Raw genomic sequence first — 17211 nt, forward strand, 5'->3', positions numbered from 1 at the left:
CACTGGTGCTTTGGAGGCTTGCGGTCGGATCGGGTCTACCGGATTGCCCAAATTCTCTTGCACATTGACAGTATGAGCAGTGGCTCCAGGTGCTGGGATACCCGTAGGAGGTGTATGAGATGCAGAAGCCGCTGCCAGTTGTGGCTGTTGTTGTTGCAACCTATTGATGACCTCAACCTGATGTGCCGTGACCTCGGCTTGACGAGCAGCGTCTTACTGCATGGTTGCAACTGTTTACTGAAGATGGTGGATCAAGTCTTCCATGCTAACCGGGGGATACTGTGCCATTGGAATTGGCGAATAATCTCTTACTGGAGTTGAAGTAGAAGATTGAGCTGGACTTGGTGTAGATGATCGTTGGATTGGTGAACTGTGCCTAACTCTTCTCCGTCTAGTTACCGGGGGGAGCGAAGCAAACAAAGGTTATCCCCTAACAAGATCTCCGGATCTGTAAAGTCTCCTAACACAGGATCTAAAGTGCTCGGGGGATATCTGAACTGTCTGAAGCAATTGTGATGAACTACCTAGCAAAAAGAAATAAAGCAGAAGGAAAACAAAAATTAGAAACTGCACAGCACCTTAGCTCAGCTGTTAACCATACATAGATGTAATCAAAGCTGTAGGACTGCACTCAATACTAAATTCTACCCCCAAAATTGATACCCAACTTGCAATTGATACGCATATTCCTGTACAGTTTCACTATCAAGCACATACCAGTTAAGTGAGAACCAAAACACCCTTATGAGGGGGTAGGGTTACCTTATCCTAGTTTCGTCAGGAACTAAGGTTCATTATTCAAGCAAAACGGTTTCACACAATCCTGAATTCGGGTAAGCATATGGTCCTAGTTTGGAATAGTCTCTATGGCTTTCGATATGCAACTAGGCCAAATGGTCAAAAAGGGTACCTCAGCAAGACCACCTAATATACCTCTTGCACCCAACACCAAAAAGTGAAAGGCGGATCAAATGGTATAGCGGTAGTCCAGATCCAAGGGTTGTGTTCCCATCATGGCAGAACCCGTGACCGGTCAGCCTTTTGGCAAGCTTTTCAAACAAGCCTCTGGCAAACCGTCCAGGAATAGCAGATGGTAAACACAGTGACTTAAGTACACCAATACAAATGTAATGCAAAGAAAAATATAAGTATAGATAAAATTTCATATCATGAGTTCGAGTCAAGTTCATTGTCTTCCCAATAGAGTTGCCAGAAAATGTAGCTCGACTTTTTCGCGACCCATTTTAGAAGTTTAAAATAAGCCCTACAATTCGGACTCCCACGATTCTGAATCTAATCTCATAAGTGTAATGCGAAATAGATAATCACCAAAGAGTCCAAATCCAACAAATTGTTTGGAAAATTGATTTTGAATAAAAAAATGCCAACATTAGATTGCTTTGCCAGATACAGAGTCACTACCCAAAGGCGACGTGTTTGTCATCACGAAGATTGTCTCGGCTCGGGAACTTAGGTACAAAAGGGGAAGGTCATAAATTGAGGACCCCTGCTCGCCCGATCAAAGATCGACCCCTACTAATTATGATATGATTTTTATCCACATTATATGCTCTTGTTCCAGTTTATTAGGCTAGCATTTACTATGTGATACGCACATACAAGGTATAGACTAGTTTGCCCAAATTGGAACAATTCAATTTCATGTTTAATTTTGAAAAAGATTTGAATTTGCCATTTAACAAAGTGGCCTTAAAGTTTGTGAATTTGCCACTTAACAAAATAGGCTTAAATGTACATTCATTGAATCATTCCAATTCAAGCAACCAGCCTTCATCCATAGGCACTCAAATGGTTTAACAAGTAAGTACTTAGCCTCATGGCAGGCATGTTCGTCATGGTAGTCACTCACACTCATGCAAGTATGCTAAAATACTAAAAACTCACCTAGTATTCCAAGCTAAGATAAAACAAAAGAGTTAGAAAAAATATGCATGATACCTAACTATGCAAGATGACTAATGCAACGCATGCAATAGTGCAACTAAAATAGGCTCGGCTTCTTAACATGTTATTTGCAACAATTTCATAGCATGCGTTTAAACACGTATTCAACGAGATAATAAATGACAATGCAAGTTTGAATGATGAACCGAACCTCGATGCATGCAAGGCAAATGAATGGATGAAAACATGCGATATGCTAATTGAAACGTGATGCCCCTAATCTAACCATCAAAAGCGGATAAATAAAAAGGAGAAAGACGTGGGGTTGGAAGACATACACATTATTACAACATTGATGCCTTCGCGCAGGAGGGTCCAAATGAATAAAAGCTAAGCTAAACTACTTAACTAATTATTACAAAACTTGAAATAAATTAACTAATTATTCTAAGCTAATTAAATATTACAACAAGTAAATAATTAATTATGCTAAGCTAATTAATTAAATAATTACAATAATGAACTAATTTAATTAACTACTTTAAGCTTATTAAATAAGTACAATAAGATGCTAATTAGCTAACTACATTAACCAATTAATTACAAAGCAACTAATTAAACTAGTTAACTAATTAATTACAACATGAATTAATTAACTAAATAACTAATCTAATTAAATGATTACAACAATTTAATTAGCCACAACACAACTATGTTTAACTAATTAATAATTAAACTAATTAACTAGTCCCAGGAATGAGGGAGGCCCATGCATGCTCGGTTTTCACCCGAAAAACTTCCACTATTTGCTCCCGAAAGCCTCTGTTGCACAACCTTTGCACTGGTTTTCCTCTTCCAGATCAACTCTGTTTTGCTTCACAAGCATTCTGCTTAAGATTCACCAATGGCCAGAAGTGGTGGCCGGCTAGCCACCAATAGGGGGTTACCGTCCAACACTGATGGCCTACAAGCCAGAAATAGTGGCCGGCTGGCCACTGATGATGTACCATTTCTTGCTGCAACATAGAGCAAATGGAAAAAAGAGAGAGTATACTCACTGGTTGTTTATACTGTATATCCCTCCTTATCATCAAAACAAGCTCAAAGGAGTGATGAACTTGGTTAAAAAACCATTAATCAAGCAATTTCATTGCATGATGGGGAAACAACCAAGGTGTACAAGTTAATAAATGCACAAACAAGACTCACAACCTTCACCCTATCATGCATGATCAAGGAAAATGGAGACCTAAGAAACTTGGCACATTTCATCACTTTGAGTATGAAATGCCCCAATTTTCCTTGTGTTCAATTAACGTCCAATTGAACACACCGAAACATAATCAAATTCTTATATTTGCACAATTTTAGTTTCAACGTTACTCATTTTAATTACCCTTCTATTCTTTAATCAATTAAGTCCATTGGTGAGTTAAGTTCTCTAAAAGAGAAGGGAGTGTCAAACAAGGGGTAGTTTAAGGCAAGTGAGAGGTGTCATGCCGTTGATAATGAACCCCCAGAAGAGGATTAAACCATTAAGCATGGACCTCAATCTCAAGCTTAAACAATCCTAAGGTTGAAACAACCCTTAAAGCAAACAAAGAGTCAAGAAATGAGAGAGGTTGCAGAGATGATGCTTGCTGAATTTAAGTGAGAAAAGCATTAAAGCTGTGGAGAAGTGGTTTGGAAATACTCTTTAGATCCTGGGAGACGCTAGTAATCCTCAGCTAGTCACCTGAAAATATATAAACACTCCGGTCGGGGGTGCTAGAATTAGCACTCCGACGGGCAAGTCAGTTCAGACACTCAGGATAGCTTGCTTACTAAGTTAAGTGAAGTGATTCTTACATATCTTTCTCGATCCATTGTTCATGTATTTATACATGTTCCTTTTGATCCTCGGGGCCAGAGCCTACTTTTTAATCATTATTCTTTCTCTTATTTGGCTCTAAGGATCTACACTAATTCGGCACATATATTATATTCGGCTTCCTATTCTCGTAGGATACAGCCGATTAATCATCAGTCTTCTAAGGTACGCACTTTCTGATTTTACCATTATTCGGCTCCCACAATTGCCCCCCGAACTCCCCATTGATGGCAGTTAATCGGCGTGTTTGGTCTTGAATTAGAAAAGTCAAAATAGGTTAGGCGGCTTCGCGTACCCCGATACAGATATCAGAATGCGCACACCTTTTCGGTCATCATTGCACTTTCCCGCCTCATTCGTGCGTCTCGCATTTATTGCGATTTGAAATTTCAGTCCTTTCGAGTGCACAATTCGTCGAGTATTCGAGACTCTTGGACCGCCAGCAGGTATCCCTTCTCTGACTCGCATTTTCTGCAACTCTTCTCCGTCTATCCTTACCCCGTTTACTCCTTGTAAGTCTTCTTCTCTCTTCTTTGCAATCCTATTTTCTGTTTGTCATTTCGATTTCGGCGGAACCTTGAATCCCCGCGGAAATGGCTAAACACTTAAAAGACCTTTTTTCTGAGGGTCGTATTTCCGGATTCCGGTGACACTTTTCCATTTCCGACGATGTCCACTTATCTCTTGTAACGGACAGTACTCTTGATATGGAGAGGGAGGATCAAAATACGATCGTCTTCCCCTTCTTATCCATAGCGGAGGGCGGAGTCCGTTTTTCCCTACATCCGTTACTTAGGGCCGTCCTTCGCTATCGGAGTCTGATTCCTTCTCAACCCAATGTAAATTTCTTTCGAATCATCATGGGGTTGATAGAATTGAACCGACGCCTTAGGATCAACCTTGGCATTCCGACAATTCAGCACTACTACGCTTTGGCCAAATCTTTTAGTCGGTTGGGGCGATACTTTCTCAGGGCCAAGGACACTGACCATCACTTGATAACCATGCTTGCCAGTTCTGGTAAGAGAGTTGACGACGTAATGGTCAATGTCTGAGGTAATTGGGAGTTTGGTGAAGGCGAAGACTGCCTAGACGTTATTCCCAGACAGAAGGGTGATCCAGGTTGCCATGTAACGCCTCGTGTTTGTTGATCTGCCTTTTATTCGGCTTTTTTCCTTTAATCACCCCTTGTTTTTTGTAGGTAACAGATTGAAGAAGATTCTTCCCTCAACTAACGACGCAGTTCTTGAGGAAATTAAGTCTGCACTCAGATACTTCGGCCGTCCAAACGTACAAAAGCAAGGGAGAGCTGCTCATATACTCCTTCGATACGAACCTACTTACACTACATTCTTGGCCACCGACGGCATTCCAATTCCATCCGGTGATCAACACCTTTCGGCTCTTCTCTTTCCCAACTTCAAGAGCTTTAGGCAAATTGGCCTCAAAGATTCGGATTCGGGGGAAGACGCGGAGCCGACAGTAGAGGTAGTTGCCGAACCAACCAGAGAGGTCGCTAAGGAGGCCGAAGAGGTCGACGAAGCGATACGCTTAGCGTTCGAGGCCACCGGACTTAACCAACCTTCACCGTCCGCTTCGGGTCGGGCAAAGTTTTCTTCTGGAGATATTTTTGCGAATTTGAGAGACCTACCCGGCGATTTTTTCGAAGGTATGGCTAGGGAAAGCCTTACACAGATGGCGCGAAAGAAAAATACCGAGCGAATGGCTGCTCGAAAGAAGGCCGAGGCCGCCCATTCTGAGCCCACCTTGATTAAAACTTTCATACCCGTTACTGAAGAAATGGCTCAGGTTGCTGTGGTTGAAGCGGGGAAAGAAGTTGAACAATAGGTCATTGACGAACGATTGATTCCGGAGGAGCAGGGCATAAAACGTAGTGCCGAGAGAGAGGTTGGGTCGGAGATTAGCCCTGCTTTCAAACGGCCTCGTTTAGAAGAGTCGGACATGGTTGCTCCTTTTATTGTTCGGCCATAGGTCAGAGATACGCCGATCTCTTCTGACGCTTCAGCCATTGAGGATCCAGCCGTGGCGTTAAGCTTGGCGGCTTCAATTTCCCTGTCGGCTGACAACGCAGCCTTTCGCGCCGTGCCGGATGTTATGGCCGTAGCCCTATTTGCGCAGTCGGCACTCCTGGTAAGTGACCGTCTTAAATTCTCTTGAATTTGATTTCATTAAGGTATCTGACGACCCCAACTTGTTTTACAGACGGTTGGCAGGATCGCGGACCTAGGCCGCCACCTACATGATGCCCTTGGCAGGATTGATCGTTTTCAAACGGAGGCGGATGGTCAAAAGAGTAGGGCCGAGTTTGAAGTGATGAGAGCCGCAATAGAGAGTGCGCGAGCTGAAGCAGAGAAGGAGAGGGCTCGCACAGCTGAACAGCTCCGTTCTGACGCCGAGAGTAGGTAAAATGTGAGCGAAGAATCGCTCAAGTTAGCCAAGGAGGCGATTGCCGAGGTTCAGTTAGGGGAGCTCAAGGCGGCCAAGGAAAAAATCGATTCTGAGGTTTCTGTGGCATTTGAGGCAGGAAAAAACACTGCCTACACGGAATATGTAGATGAAGTCCCCAAATTCAAGAATCGGGGGTTCAAAGATGGGTGGCTCAAAGCCCTTGCTGCTGCTGGAGTTACATTGGCCTTGCCAATTCCCTACGAGCAAGTGGACGTTGAGCCACTTGAATCTGACCCTGAGGATTAATCTGGGAGACATTTCAATTTTATTAAGTATTTTTCATTCCGATGTAAGTTTTTGTTCGGTACACTTTTGTTGGTTCAGGGTAGTTTTCATGTATAAATTGGTTACTATTTGCGCTCAATTTATTAATGAAAATTTCCTTGTTATTTCACCAGCACTAGTACACAGTTTGTGAAGTTATGTTAATGAAGAATGTTTTTCCTTTCACTACTTTGGATAAAATCATTGCTGTGTTTGAGTTTTCAAAGATTGAATATCTTATGATAATATTGATTTATCATTCATATGTCGAGTATTGTGGGCGTTCAAGCCGAATATGTTGGTGAAATTGAAGTTTGAAGAGTCGATTCATGAGCCGGCTGGGGCAGTAGAGCCGAATAGATTGATGAATCTGCCCTTGCCCCAGGCGGTGCATGATCATTCGGGCACCGGATGAGACGACCTTAAGAAGTTTGAAGAGTCGATTCGTGAGCCGGTTGGGGCACTTGAGCTTAATAGATTGATGAATCTGCCCTTGCCCTAGGCGATGCATGATCATTCAGGCGTCGGATGAGACGAGCTTAAGAATTTTGAAGAATCGATTCGTGAGCCGTCTGGGGCACTTGAGCCGAATATGTTGGTGAATATGCCCTTGGCCCAGTTGGTTCATGATCGTTCGGGTGCCGAATGAGACGACCTTAAGAATTTTGAAGAATCGATTCGTGAGCCATCTAGGGCACTTGAGCCGAATAGATTGATGAATCTACCCTTGCCCTAGGCGGTGCATGATCATTCGGGCGTCGGATGAGACGACCTTAAGAATTTTGAAGAATCGATTCATGAGCCGGTTGGGGCAGTTGAGCCGAATAGATTGATGAATCTGCCCTTGCCCTAGTTGGTTCATGATCATTCGGGCGCCGGATGAGACGACCTTAAGAATTTTGAAGAATCGATTCGTGAGCCGGCTGGGGCAATTGAGCCGAATAGATTGATGAATCTGCCCTTGCCCCAGGCAGTGCATGATCATTCGGGCGCCGGATGAGACGACCTTAAGAATTTTGAAGAATCGATTCGTGAGCTGGCTGGGGCAGTTGAGCCGAATAGATTGATGAATTTGCCCTTGCCCTAGGCAGTGCATGATCATTCGGGCACTGGATGAGATGACCTTAAGAAGTTTGAAGAGTCGATTCATGAGCCAGTTGGGGTAGTTGAGCCGAATAGATTGATGAATCTCCCCTTGCCCCAGGTGGTGCATGATCATTCGGGCACCGGATGAGACGAGCTTAAGAATTTTGAAGAATCGATTCGTGAGCCGTCTGGGGCACTTGAGCTGAATATGTTGGTGAATCTGCCCTTGGCCCAGTTTGTTCATGATCCTTCGGGCGTCGGATGAGACGACGTTAAGAATTTTGAAGAATTGATTCGTGAGCCGTCTGGGGAACTTGAGCCGAATAGATTGATGAATCTGCCCTTGCCCTAGGCAGTGCATCATCATTGACCTTGAGAATTTTGAAGAATCGATTTCGGAGCCGTCTGGGGCAGTTGAGCCGAATATGTTGGTGAATCTGCCCTTGGCCTAGCTGGTTCATGATCGTTCAGGCACCGGATGAGACGACCTTAAGAATTTTGAACAATCGATTCGTGAGCCGTCTGGGGCACTTGAGCCGAATAAATTGATGAATTTGCCCTTGTCCTAGGTGGTGCATGATCATTCGGGTGTCGGATGGGACGACTTTAAGAATTTTGAAGAATCGATTCAGGAGCCGTCTGGGGCAGTTGAGCCGAATATGTTGGTGAATCTGCCCTTGGCCTAGTTGGTTCATGATCATTCGGACGCCGGATGAGACGACCTTAAGAATTTTAAAGAATCGATTCGTGAGCCGTCTGGGGCACTTGAGCCGAATAGATTGATGAATCTACCCTTGCCCTAGGCGGTGCATGATCATTCCGGTGCCAGATGGGACGACCTTGAGAATTTTGAAGAATCGATTCAGGAGCCGTCTGGGGTAGTTAAGCCGAATATGTTAGTGAATCTGCCCTTGGCCCAGTTGGTTCATGATTGTTCGGGTGCCGGATGAGACGGCCTTAAGAATTTTGAAGAATCGATTCGTGAGCCGTTTGGGGGCACTTGAGCCGAATAGATTGATGAATTTTCCTTTGCCCTAGGCGGTGCATGATCATTTAGGCGCCAGATGGGACGACCTTGAGAATTTTGAAGAATCGATTCAGGAGCTGTCTGGGGCAGTTGAGCTGAATATGTTGGTGAATCTGCCCTTGGCCCAGTTGGTTCATGATCGATCGGGCGTCGGATGAGACGACCTTAAGAATTTTGAAGAATCGATTCGTGAGCTGTCTGGGGCACTTGAGCCGAATAGATTGATGAATCTGCCCTTGCCCTAGGCGGTGCATGATCATTCGGGCGCCGGATGGGACGACCTTGAGAATTTTGAAGAATCGATTCAAGAGCCGTCTGGGACAGTTGAGCCGAATATGTTGGTGAATCTGCCCTTGGCCCAGTTGGTTCATGATCGTTCGGGTGCCGGATGAGACGACCTTAAGAATTTTGAAGAATCGATTCGTGAGCCATCTGGGGCACTTGAGCCGAATAAATTGATGAATTTGCCCTTGCCCTAGGCGGTGCATGATCATTCAGGCGCCGGATGGGACGACCTTGAGAATTTTGAAGAATCGATTCAGGAGCCGTCTGGGGCAGTTGAGCCGAATATGTTGGTGAATCTAGCCTTGGCCCAGTTAGTTCATGATCGTTCGGGCGCCGGATGAGATGACCTTAAGAATTTTGAAGAATCGATTCGTGAGCCGGCTGGGGCACTTGAGCCGAATAGATTGATGAATCTGCCCTTGTCCTAGGCAGTGCATGATCATTCGGGCGTCGGATGGGACGACCTTGAGAATTTTGAAGAATCGATTCAGGAGCTGTCTGGGGCAGTTGAGCCGAATATGTTGGTGAATCTGCCCTTGGCCCAATTGGTTCATGATCGTTCAGGCGCCGGATGAGATGACCTTAAGAATTTTGAAGAATCGATTCATGAGCCGTCTAGGGCACTTGAGCTGAATAGATTGATGAATCTGCCCTTGCCCCAGTTGGTTCATGATCGTTCGGGCGCCGGATGGGACGACCTTGAGAATTTTGAAGAATCGATTCATGAGCCGTCAGGGGCAGTTGAGCCGAATATGTTGGTGAATCTACCCTTGCCCCAGTTGGTTTATGATCGTTCAGGCGCCGGATGATTGAGGTTTTCTCAATTAATGAGATTTCCTCGAAGGCGCTGTCTCTGTAAAGGATAAATAAACAAAGGTATAACCTTTATGAGCTTAGTAAACAGCTGACTCCAGCTCTTGGAGGAAGATTTATCGTGTGAATGTCGAACAAACTCTTTTTTAACAACAGAGGGGAAGGGAGGATGCTAGCTGAGCTGGGTGGAGACATGAATCGAGGTGGTGAACCTTCGCGCACAGGAAGTAGGAGTTCTAGGGATCGAGAGAGGCGTCAGTCTCCTCGACGTTGAAGCAAGTCACCTAGGCGGGACAAGCAATCGCAGCGCAGATCTCCGCAACCCCGAGTCGAGAGGGGATCTGACGCGAAATCGTGCCCATTAAGCTTTGCGGTATTTGTGGGGAATAGACCCATGACAGAGGCGAACTCGATCGTTCGAGACCCAAATGTAGCGGTCGAGTTTGCTCGACAAATTTTTCCTCCTGAGGTTTAGTAGTCAATGGTAGGTCGACAGGACTATGACGTATTTTGCGAGGGCGTTCATGGGGTGGTGAAGGGTCTTTACACTACCTATGAAATTGGCATGCGGCTGCGCGCTGCCCGTCGAGAATTGGAGAAGAAGGTGGAACATATTCGAAGTTTGGAGGCTCGCGCGGAGGCGGCTGAGCGTGAGTTAAGGAAGGCCAGGGCTATTCAGGCACAACCCGCCGGGTAGGGAAACCCAATTGTGGAGGAAAGGGTTACCAGTCGGCTCATCAGTACCGCACTCGCCGATCGTGAGACGGTGAGTATGTTTGCAATAGAGTCTGCGAAGGGGAGGGCCTATGAAAAAGGTTTTCATGAAGGCCGAAAAGTTGGAATCGAAAAGACCAAGAGAAGCTTGCTGAAGAGGTTTGCCGATGTGAAAATCGTGGATTTAGGCACGGTTGGATCAAGGCATCTCAAGCTGCAGAAGCTCTTCGAGTGTCGGGCATTGATTCAGCATCGCCACTCTACCACAGCGAACATTTTTCGTTTTCCGCTTTTGAAGTCGAGAAAAGTGAGGATGAGGGTGACGCCGTATAAGAATACGCATTGTAAGGTTGAAACACAATAAAAACTATGTAATTTATTGTTTGAATGAATAAAAACGTTCTATTATAGATATTTCGTCGTAGTTCGTATTCGGCATATACGTGTTTCGTTTTATTACATGGATGTTTGAATGAATGTAAAAACATTGATCGTGTAGTGATACGCCGGCTTATAGGCGGGGTCGGCCCAATCGTGATGGCAGTTTATTCTTGAATGTGGCCACTGTAATTTCAAGAGGCCAAAAATCAGCACGTGAAGTGGCTGTGGCAAATTCCAGTCGGCGTGGGGTCTAAATGCTTGGCCGGTTGGATTGATAACGCTGCCCCTGTCCCAGTCAGTGCATGTGTTCCAAAAAGCCGTTTGGATACCTAGGCCGTGGTGAATGTCAATCGACGTTCGTCTCTTGGGGTTTTGGCGTTAATAAAATTGCCTCGGGGTCACTGCCATCATTTAAAAGTAAATGCAATGGACTCTTCGTGCCAGTGACCTCATTAATATGACGCCATTTTTTGCGTGGGGTTATATAATATTGTGGATGTAAAACAGAGTTTCTTTAATCAGCCAAACTCGGACTTTGGCCGAGCTTGATGCCGCAATGGATCGCAGCGGAGAATTCTTCGGTGTGGAAGGTAGGTTGTCAAAAAAGAAACGGGAGGCGCGTCAGCCTCCAAGTCGTCGAAGCAGATCGCCCCGAAAGGAGACACAACGACCGTTGCCCTTAACCTTCCTTGTCTTGGATCTTGGCCTTGACATTGTCGATGGTGTTAGAGGGAGGTCCAGAGATACGCTAATTCGGGCATGGTTGGATCAAGGCATTTTGGGCCGCGGAGGCTTTCTAAACGACGTGCATTGATTTGAGCCTCCGCTGTATCAACGTGATTAAATCCCCTTTTCGCCTTAGAAGTTAAAGATAGATATTGTAATGTTCGAACGCGGATTGCATCTATATAACAACTGTTTGATCAAATAAAAAGTTTTATTTCAAACATTTGCGTCTTACTCTGGATTTTTTATATGCTTAGTTAAGCATCTTATTTCGAATGTTGGCATGTTTCGTTTCGCTTTGTTTTGTTCGTGCTGAAGGGCGCTCCGAATTCAGAGGTATGATTTGCCCTGGGGTGTTATGCGTCAGAGGCGCTGCGAATTCGGAGTCTTAATCGGCCCAAAGACATCTTGCGCCGATGGGGCTCCGTAACTGGCGTTTTGATGCGGAGACTTTAATCGGCCCTAAGGTGTCATGCACCAAAGGGGGCTCCGAATCCAGAGACTTAGTTTGGCCTATCGTGATATCCACGAAGGGCGCTCCGAATCCAGAGTCTTAGTTTGGCCAATCGTGATATCCATGAAGGGCGCTCTGAATCCGGAGTCTTAGTCGGCCCTAAGGTGTCATGCACCAAAGGGGGCTTCGAATCCGGAGACTTTAATTGGCCCTAAGGCGTCATGCACCAAAGGGGGCTCCAAATCCGGAGACTTTAATCGGCCCTAAGGCGTCATGCACCAAAGGGGGCTCCGAATCCGGAGACTTTAATCGGCCCTAAGGTGTCATGCACCAATAGGGGCTCCGAATCCGGAGACTTAGTTTGGCCAATTGTGATGTCCACGAAGGGCGCTCCGAATCCGGAGTCTTAGTTTGGCCAATCGTGATATCCATGAAGGGTGCTCCGAATCCGGAGTCTTAGTCGGCCCTAAGGTGTCATGCACCAAAGGGGGCTCCGAATCCGAAGACTTTAATCGGCCCTAAGGTGTCATGCGCCAAAGGGGGCTTTGAATCCAGAGACTTAGTTTGGCCAATCGTGATATCTACGAAAGGTGCTCCGAAGGCCAATCGTGATATCCACGAAGGGTGCTCCGAATCCGGAGACTTAGTTTGGCCAATCGTGATATCCACGAAGGGCGCTCCGAATCCAGAGACTTTAATCGGCCCTAATGTGTCATGCACCTAAAGGGGCTTTAAATCGGCGATATGACGAGCGCTACAATGGGAGTTGGGAAATGAGTTTGAGCGAGGAAGAGAAATGATTTACATTGCAGAAGAGAAATGTATACAAGTATCAAAGCCCACAGGTCGGGTCAGTGATAAGGTTTTCATAAAATCTCTGGTTGTGCCGATTGTGGGGAGCCACAGATTTCTTCAACGTCGTGGGCTGTCAGAAAGCGCACAAGCTGATGATAAGTGCTCGGAACGGCCTTCATAATATGTAACCAAGTTCGACCCATAATGATGTTATACGGCGAAGGGAGCTTTACGACCAGGAATTCTACTTCGACCGTTCTGGAGCTCGCTCGAACAGGTAGTGTGATCTTTCCTAACGGGTACTCAGGGTTCGTGTTAAAGCCGAACAATGGGTGAGGAGCCGGAGACAGATCTGACTTGTTGAAGCCGAGTTTGATGAAAGTCTTGTGATACATAACCTCTGAAGTACTCCCTAGGTCTATGAGAATGCGTTCAATGGTGAACCGATTTACGCATAATCTGATGACCAACGGATCGACGTGGGAGGCTGTTGCGCCGCTAAGATCGGAGTCATTGAAAGTGATTGTCGGAGCTTCCCTGGGCCATTCGGTCGGAATATGTTACTTTTGGGGGATTGGATGCGATTGGGTTACGTGCACAGTTGGGGGCGCTGGCAGGCTGTAGATTATATGGATTACGCCAAGTGGGGGTGAGTCCTGCCTCAACGCTAGAGCCTTGATTGGCTTGCCGTTTCTCACTTACTGCTGCAGTCGGCCGTCTTGCACCAGTTCTTCTACGTGATCCTTTAATACATAACAATTCTCAGTCTCGTGGCCGTGATCTTTGTGATACTCGCACCGCCTATCCCTTCTTCGCGTGTCGGGAGGTCTACTATCTTCGACGGCCATTTGAAGAATGGAAGGTGTTGGACCTTGGTCATTATCGCAGTGATTGGTTTGGACAATTCTGTGTACTTCTTGTCAGCACGCCTCGAGCACCTGCTGTCGACTTGCAGTTGTTCATTCGTCGGGTGGGAGCATTGATCGCTTGGTCGGTGAGAGTCCCGACTTTTATCTCTTTTAGCGCGTTGCCGTGGTTCAGGGCTCGGAGGTGGCACGGAACTTATTGGTTGAGCAATTTCAGGGAGTGTTGTTTTATTGGACGTTTGTCCGGCTTTAATTCTCAAGGCATCGTCTTCGACTTTGCAATACTCCTCAACTTTCTTCATCAACGCCCAGACTGTTTTGGGGGGTCTTCTGGTCAGGGAATTGCGAGCGTCATCAACGAGATTGAAGCACTTCCAATAGCGCGTTGAGTATGCTCTGAGCGTTTCTCCTGACTGGATCTACATAGCCCAAAGAGAGTCAGCCTGTTTCGGTTGTACCTCGTTGGTGATGAACCTGGCCCTGAAGGATTTCTGTAATTGATGGAAGCTTTTGATCGAAGCCGGCTCCAGCTTGTAATACCACCTAACAGCTAATGGCCCCAGGCTGCTGGGGAATATTCGGCACATGAGGGCTTCGTTGTCCGCATGCAATGTCATGGCCTGCTTGTAGTGACGGATATGATCAGTGGAGTTTGATTTTCCGTCGTAAAAAGTGAATGACGGAGCTTTGAACTTCTTGGGTAGGGCCGCCCTTGCAATCCGTCGGACAAAATGATCGTGCTGGTCCTCTTCGTCTGAACTATTTCTTCTACGATTGCTCCTTGTATGTAGACTTTTTTCGGAGGAGCTGGAAGTGTCGGATCGTCTCTTCTTGTTGAGCTCCGTGGGTAATGAGTTGGAGTCGCTGTCGGTATCCTTTGGTCAGGCTCGAGGTCGTTGTCCACCTGCCCTCGGAGGTCATTCGGGATTTTGGCGCACGGCTTCTCTGGATTTTGCTACTTCCAAGGCCAAATCTTGACGGAGACGTTCATTTTCAGCGATCATGTTCTTCAGCCTTTGTTCATTCTGCTTTGCTTGTTCCATGATCGCTTGCATTATCTCTTGCGCTGAAGTCGTTGGTGAGTCAAAGTTCAAGGCGCGTCTTGCAGCAATGGTTTCCTTTCTGAGCATATTTGCTGGAGTGAGGTCATCCCTCTGTGTGGTCTCGTCACTGGTTATCGGAGGATCTTCAGTCACGCCTGCCATGGATGTATTTGAGTATTCCCACAGACGGTGCCAATTGTGGAGAAGTGGTTTGGAAATACTCTTCTGATCCTGGGAGACACTAGTGGTCCTCAGCTAGTCACCTGAAAAGATATAAACACTCCGGTTGGGGGTGCCGGAATTAGCACTCCGACGGGCAAGTCAGTTCAGACACTCAGGATAGCTTGCTTACTAAGTTAAGTGAAGTGATTCTTACATACCTTTCTCGATCCATTGTTCCTGTATTTATACCTGTTCCTTTTGATCCTCGGGGCCAGAGCCTACTTTTTAATCATTATCCTTTCTCTTATTCGGCTCTAAGGATCTATACTAATTCAGCACATATATTATATTCGGCTTCCCATTCTCGTAGGATACAGCCGATTAATCATCAGTCTTCTAAGGTACGCACCTTCTGATTTTGCCATTATTCGGCTTCCACAAAAACAATGCAATCAACTCAAACAAGTGGTGTCAAAAGGCCTAAAACACTAAGCTTATGATGATACTTACACTAGAAGCATGTAAAACAGGACTCAAATGCAACAACCAGCCAAAAACAGAGACAAAATAGTCCAAAACAGAGGTTAAAACATGCTGGAATTAAGCTATAAAAGGCTAGAAAATTAAGCTAACACATAGAGTAATCTAGGCTAGCAAACAAGGCACAAGGAGGGGAGGCTAACCCCTCCAAATTTAGACTTCAAAACATGATTTTCACCATTGAAAATACTTTGAAATTCAGTGTTTAAAAGCCCCAAAAAAGATGGTTTGAAAGTGGGAAACAAAGGTGGAAAGGCTTTACAAACAAGGAAGAAACAAGGGTAGACCCCCCTTACTTTTAAATGGCCTATAACCACCAATTTCAGCCCATGAAAACATAGTTTTTATAGTCTAAAAACAACCCAAAATTAGTGGGAAAACAAAAGAAAAACAAGTATGTAAAAAGGCAAGTGTTATACCTCTTGAAGCAAGGTAAAAAGGCAAGTGTTATACCTCTTGAAGCAAAGATCAATTCTAGGCAACAATTCAAGCCAAAACTAACTTCAAGAGCTCTAATAAGGCCTCAAAGAACCTCAGTCCAAAGGTGATCAACTTTGATTTAGGAGGTGTAGGCAAAAATGTCGTGTATGTAGGCTAATGTGCACAAACTTACAATAGAGAGAGAAATATATAGAGAGAGAGAGAGAGAGAGAGAGAGAGAGATGATTTTTGCTCCAAAAATTCTAACCCTTAAAAATGGGGGATGAGACCCCCTATATATAGAAAAACATGCATTTGGCTGAGATATATCCCTCCATACACGTGTAGGAAAATACAGCCAATTGTGTCAACAGCTGGCACAACTGCCAACAAAATATCTCAAAAAAGACACTGATGGCTAGCAAGCCACTAGTATGGCAGGCAGGCCACTGGGATGGTTGGAAAAGTACAATTGGTGGCCAGCAGCTTCAAACAGTGGTCGGCTAGCCACCAGGGGTTGTAGACTTGAAGTTTTTGGTCCAAAACAAGGCATAGAATGGACAGGATTCAAAGGCTCAAAGACAGGGCATTCCACCGAGGACTTCGGGCATTAAAACGAGCACATACAGTCATAATCATCGAGTGCACAAGCGATGACGTCTAAGTCTTGATGACGCTTAAAAATTGAGTGTTGTAGACACCCCTTTTTTGACAGCCCTTAAGACTTGGGCGCTTGATCCCGAACACCCGATGATGAAAGTTACACTATGCAACCTTTTGAATTCTTGGCGAAGAAATTCGGATTTAAGCTCTAATCCCAAACCATGCACCACATTTTGGCCAAACTTTTTTAGCCCTTAAAACCTTCTTTTCAAAATATTTTTCCAAATGCTTCTACGAAGTCCGAGGCTCACATTTCGTTTAAAACATTGCACTTTTTGATAAACCGAGTAAAGACAAAGTGGAAATAAATGAAAGAGAGGTGAACTCTTTGAAAAATCTTTAAAATCTTCTTATTTATATGTTTGGATTTGAAGAAAATTGGAGGAGAGGGAAGAAAACTAGTTTAGGAATGGTTGAGCGTGAAACCGTTGAGAGAGAAACTGAGCAGTTTTCAGAAACTAGAGTTATCTCTTTACAGACTTAGAATTTAGTTGTGAGGCCACCACCATTGGAAAGTATACTTCTGGGGCTTCACTTTGGACCCAAGAATCTCCAAAAACCAAGTTCGGATGGTGGAGATATGGCTGTTGGAAGGTGGGCATCAATCTAGTTAAGATAGAAATGAGCAACCTTTACTAAAATAGGCATATCCCTTTCCAAGCTAAGAATTTAGATGTGAGGATGACACCATTGGAAAGTAGACTTCCAGGTCTTCAATTTACACTCAA

Source organism: Camellia sinensis, chromosome 8, assembly GCF_055761805.1.
Source record: "Camellia sinensis isolate YWXY chromosome 8, ASM5576180v1, whole genome shotgun sequence".
Taxonomy (NCBI): Eukaryota; Viridiplantae; Streptophyta; class Magnoliopsida; order Ericales; family Theaceae; genus Camellia; species Camellia sinensis.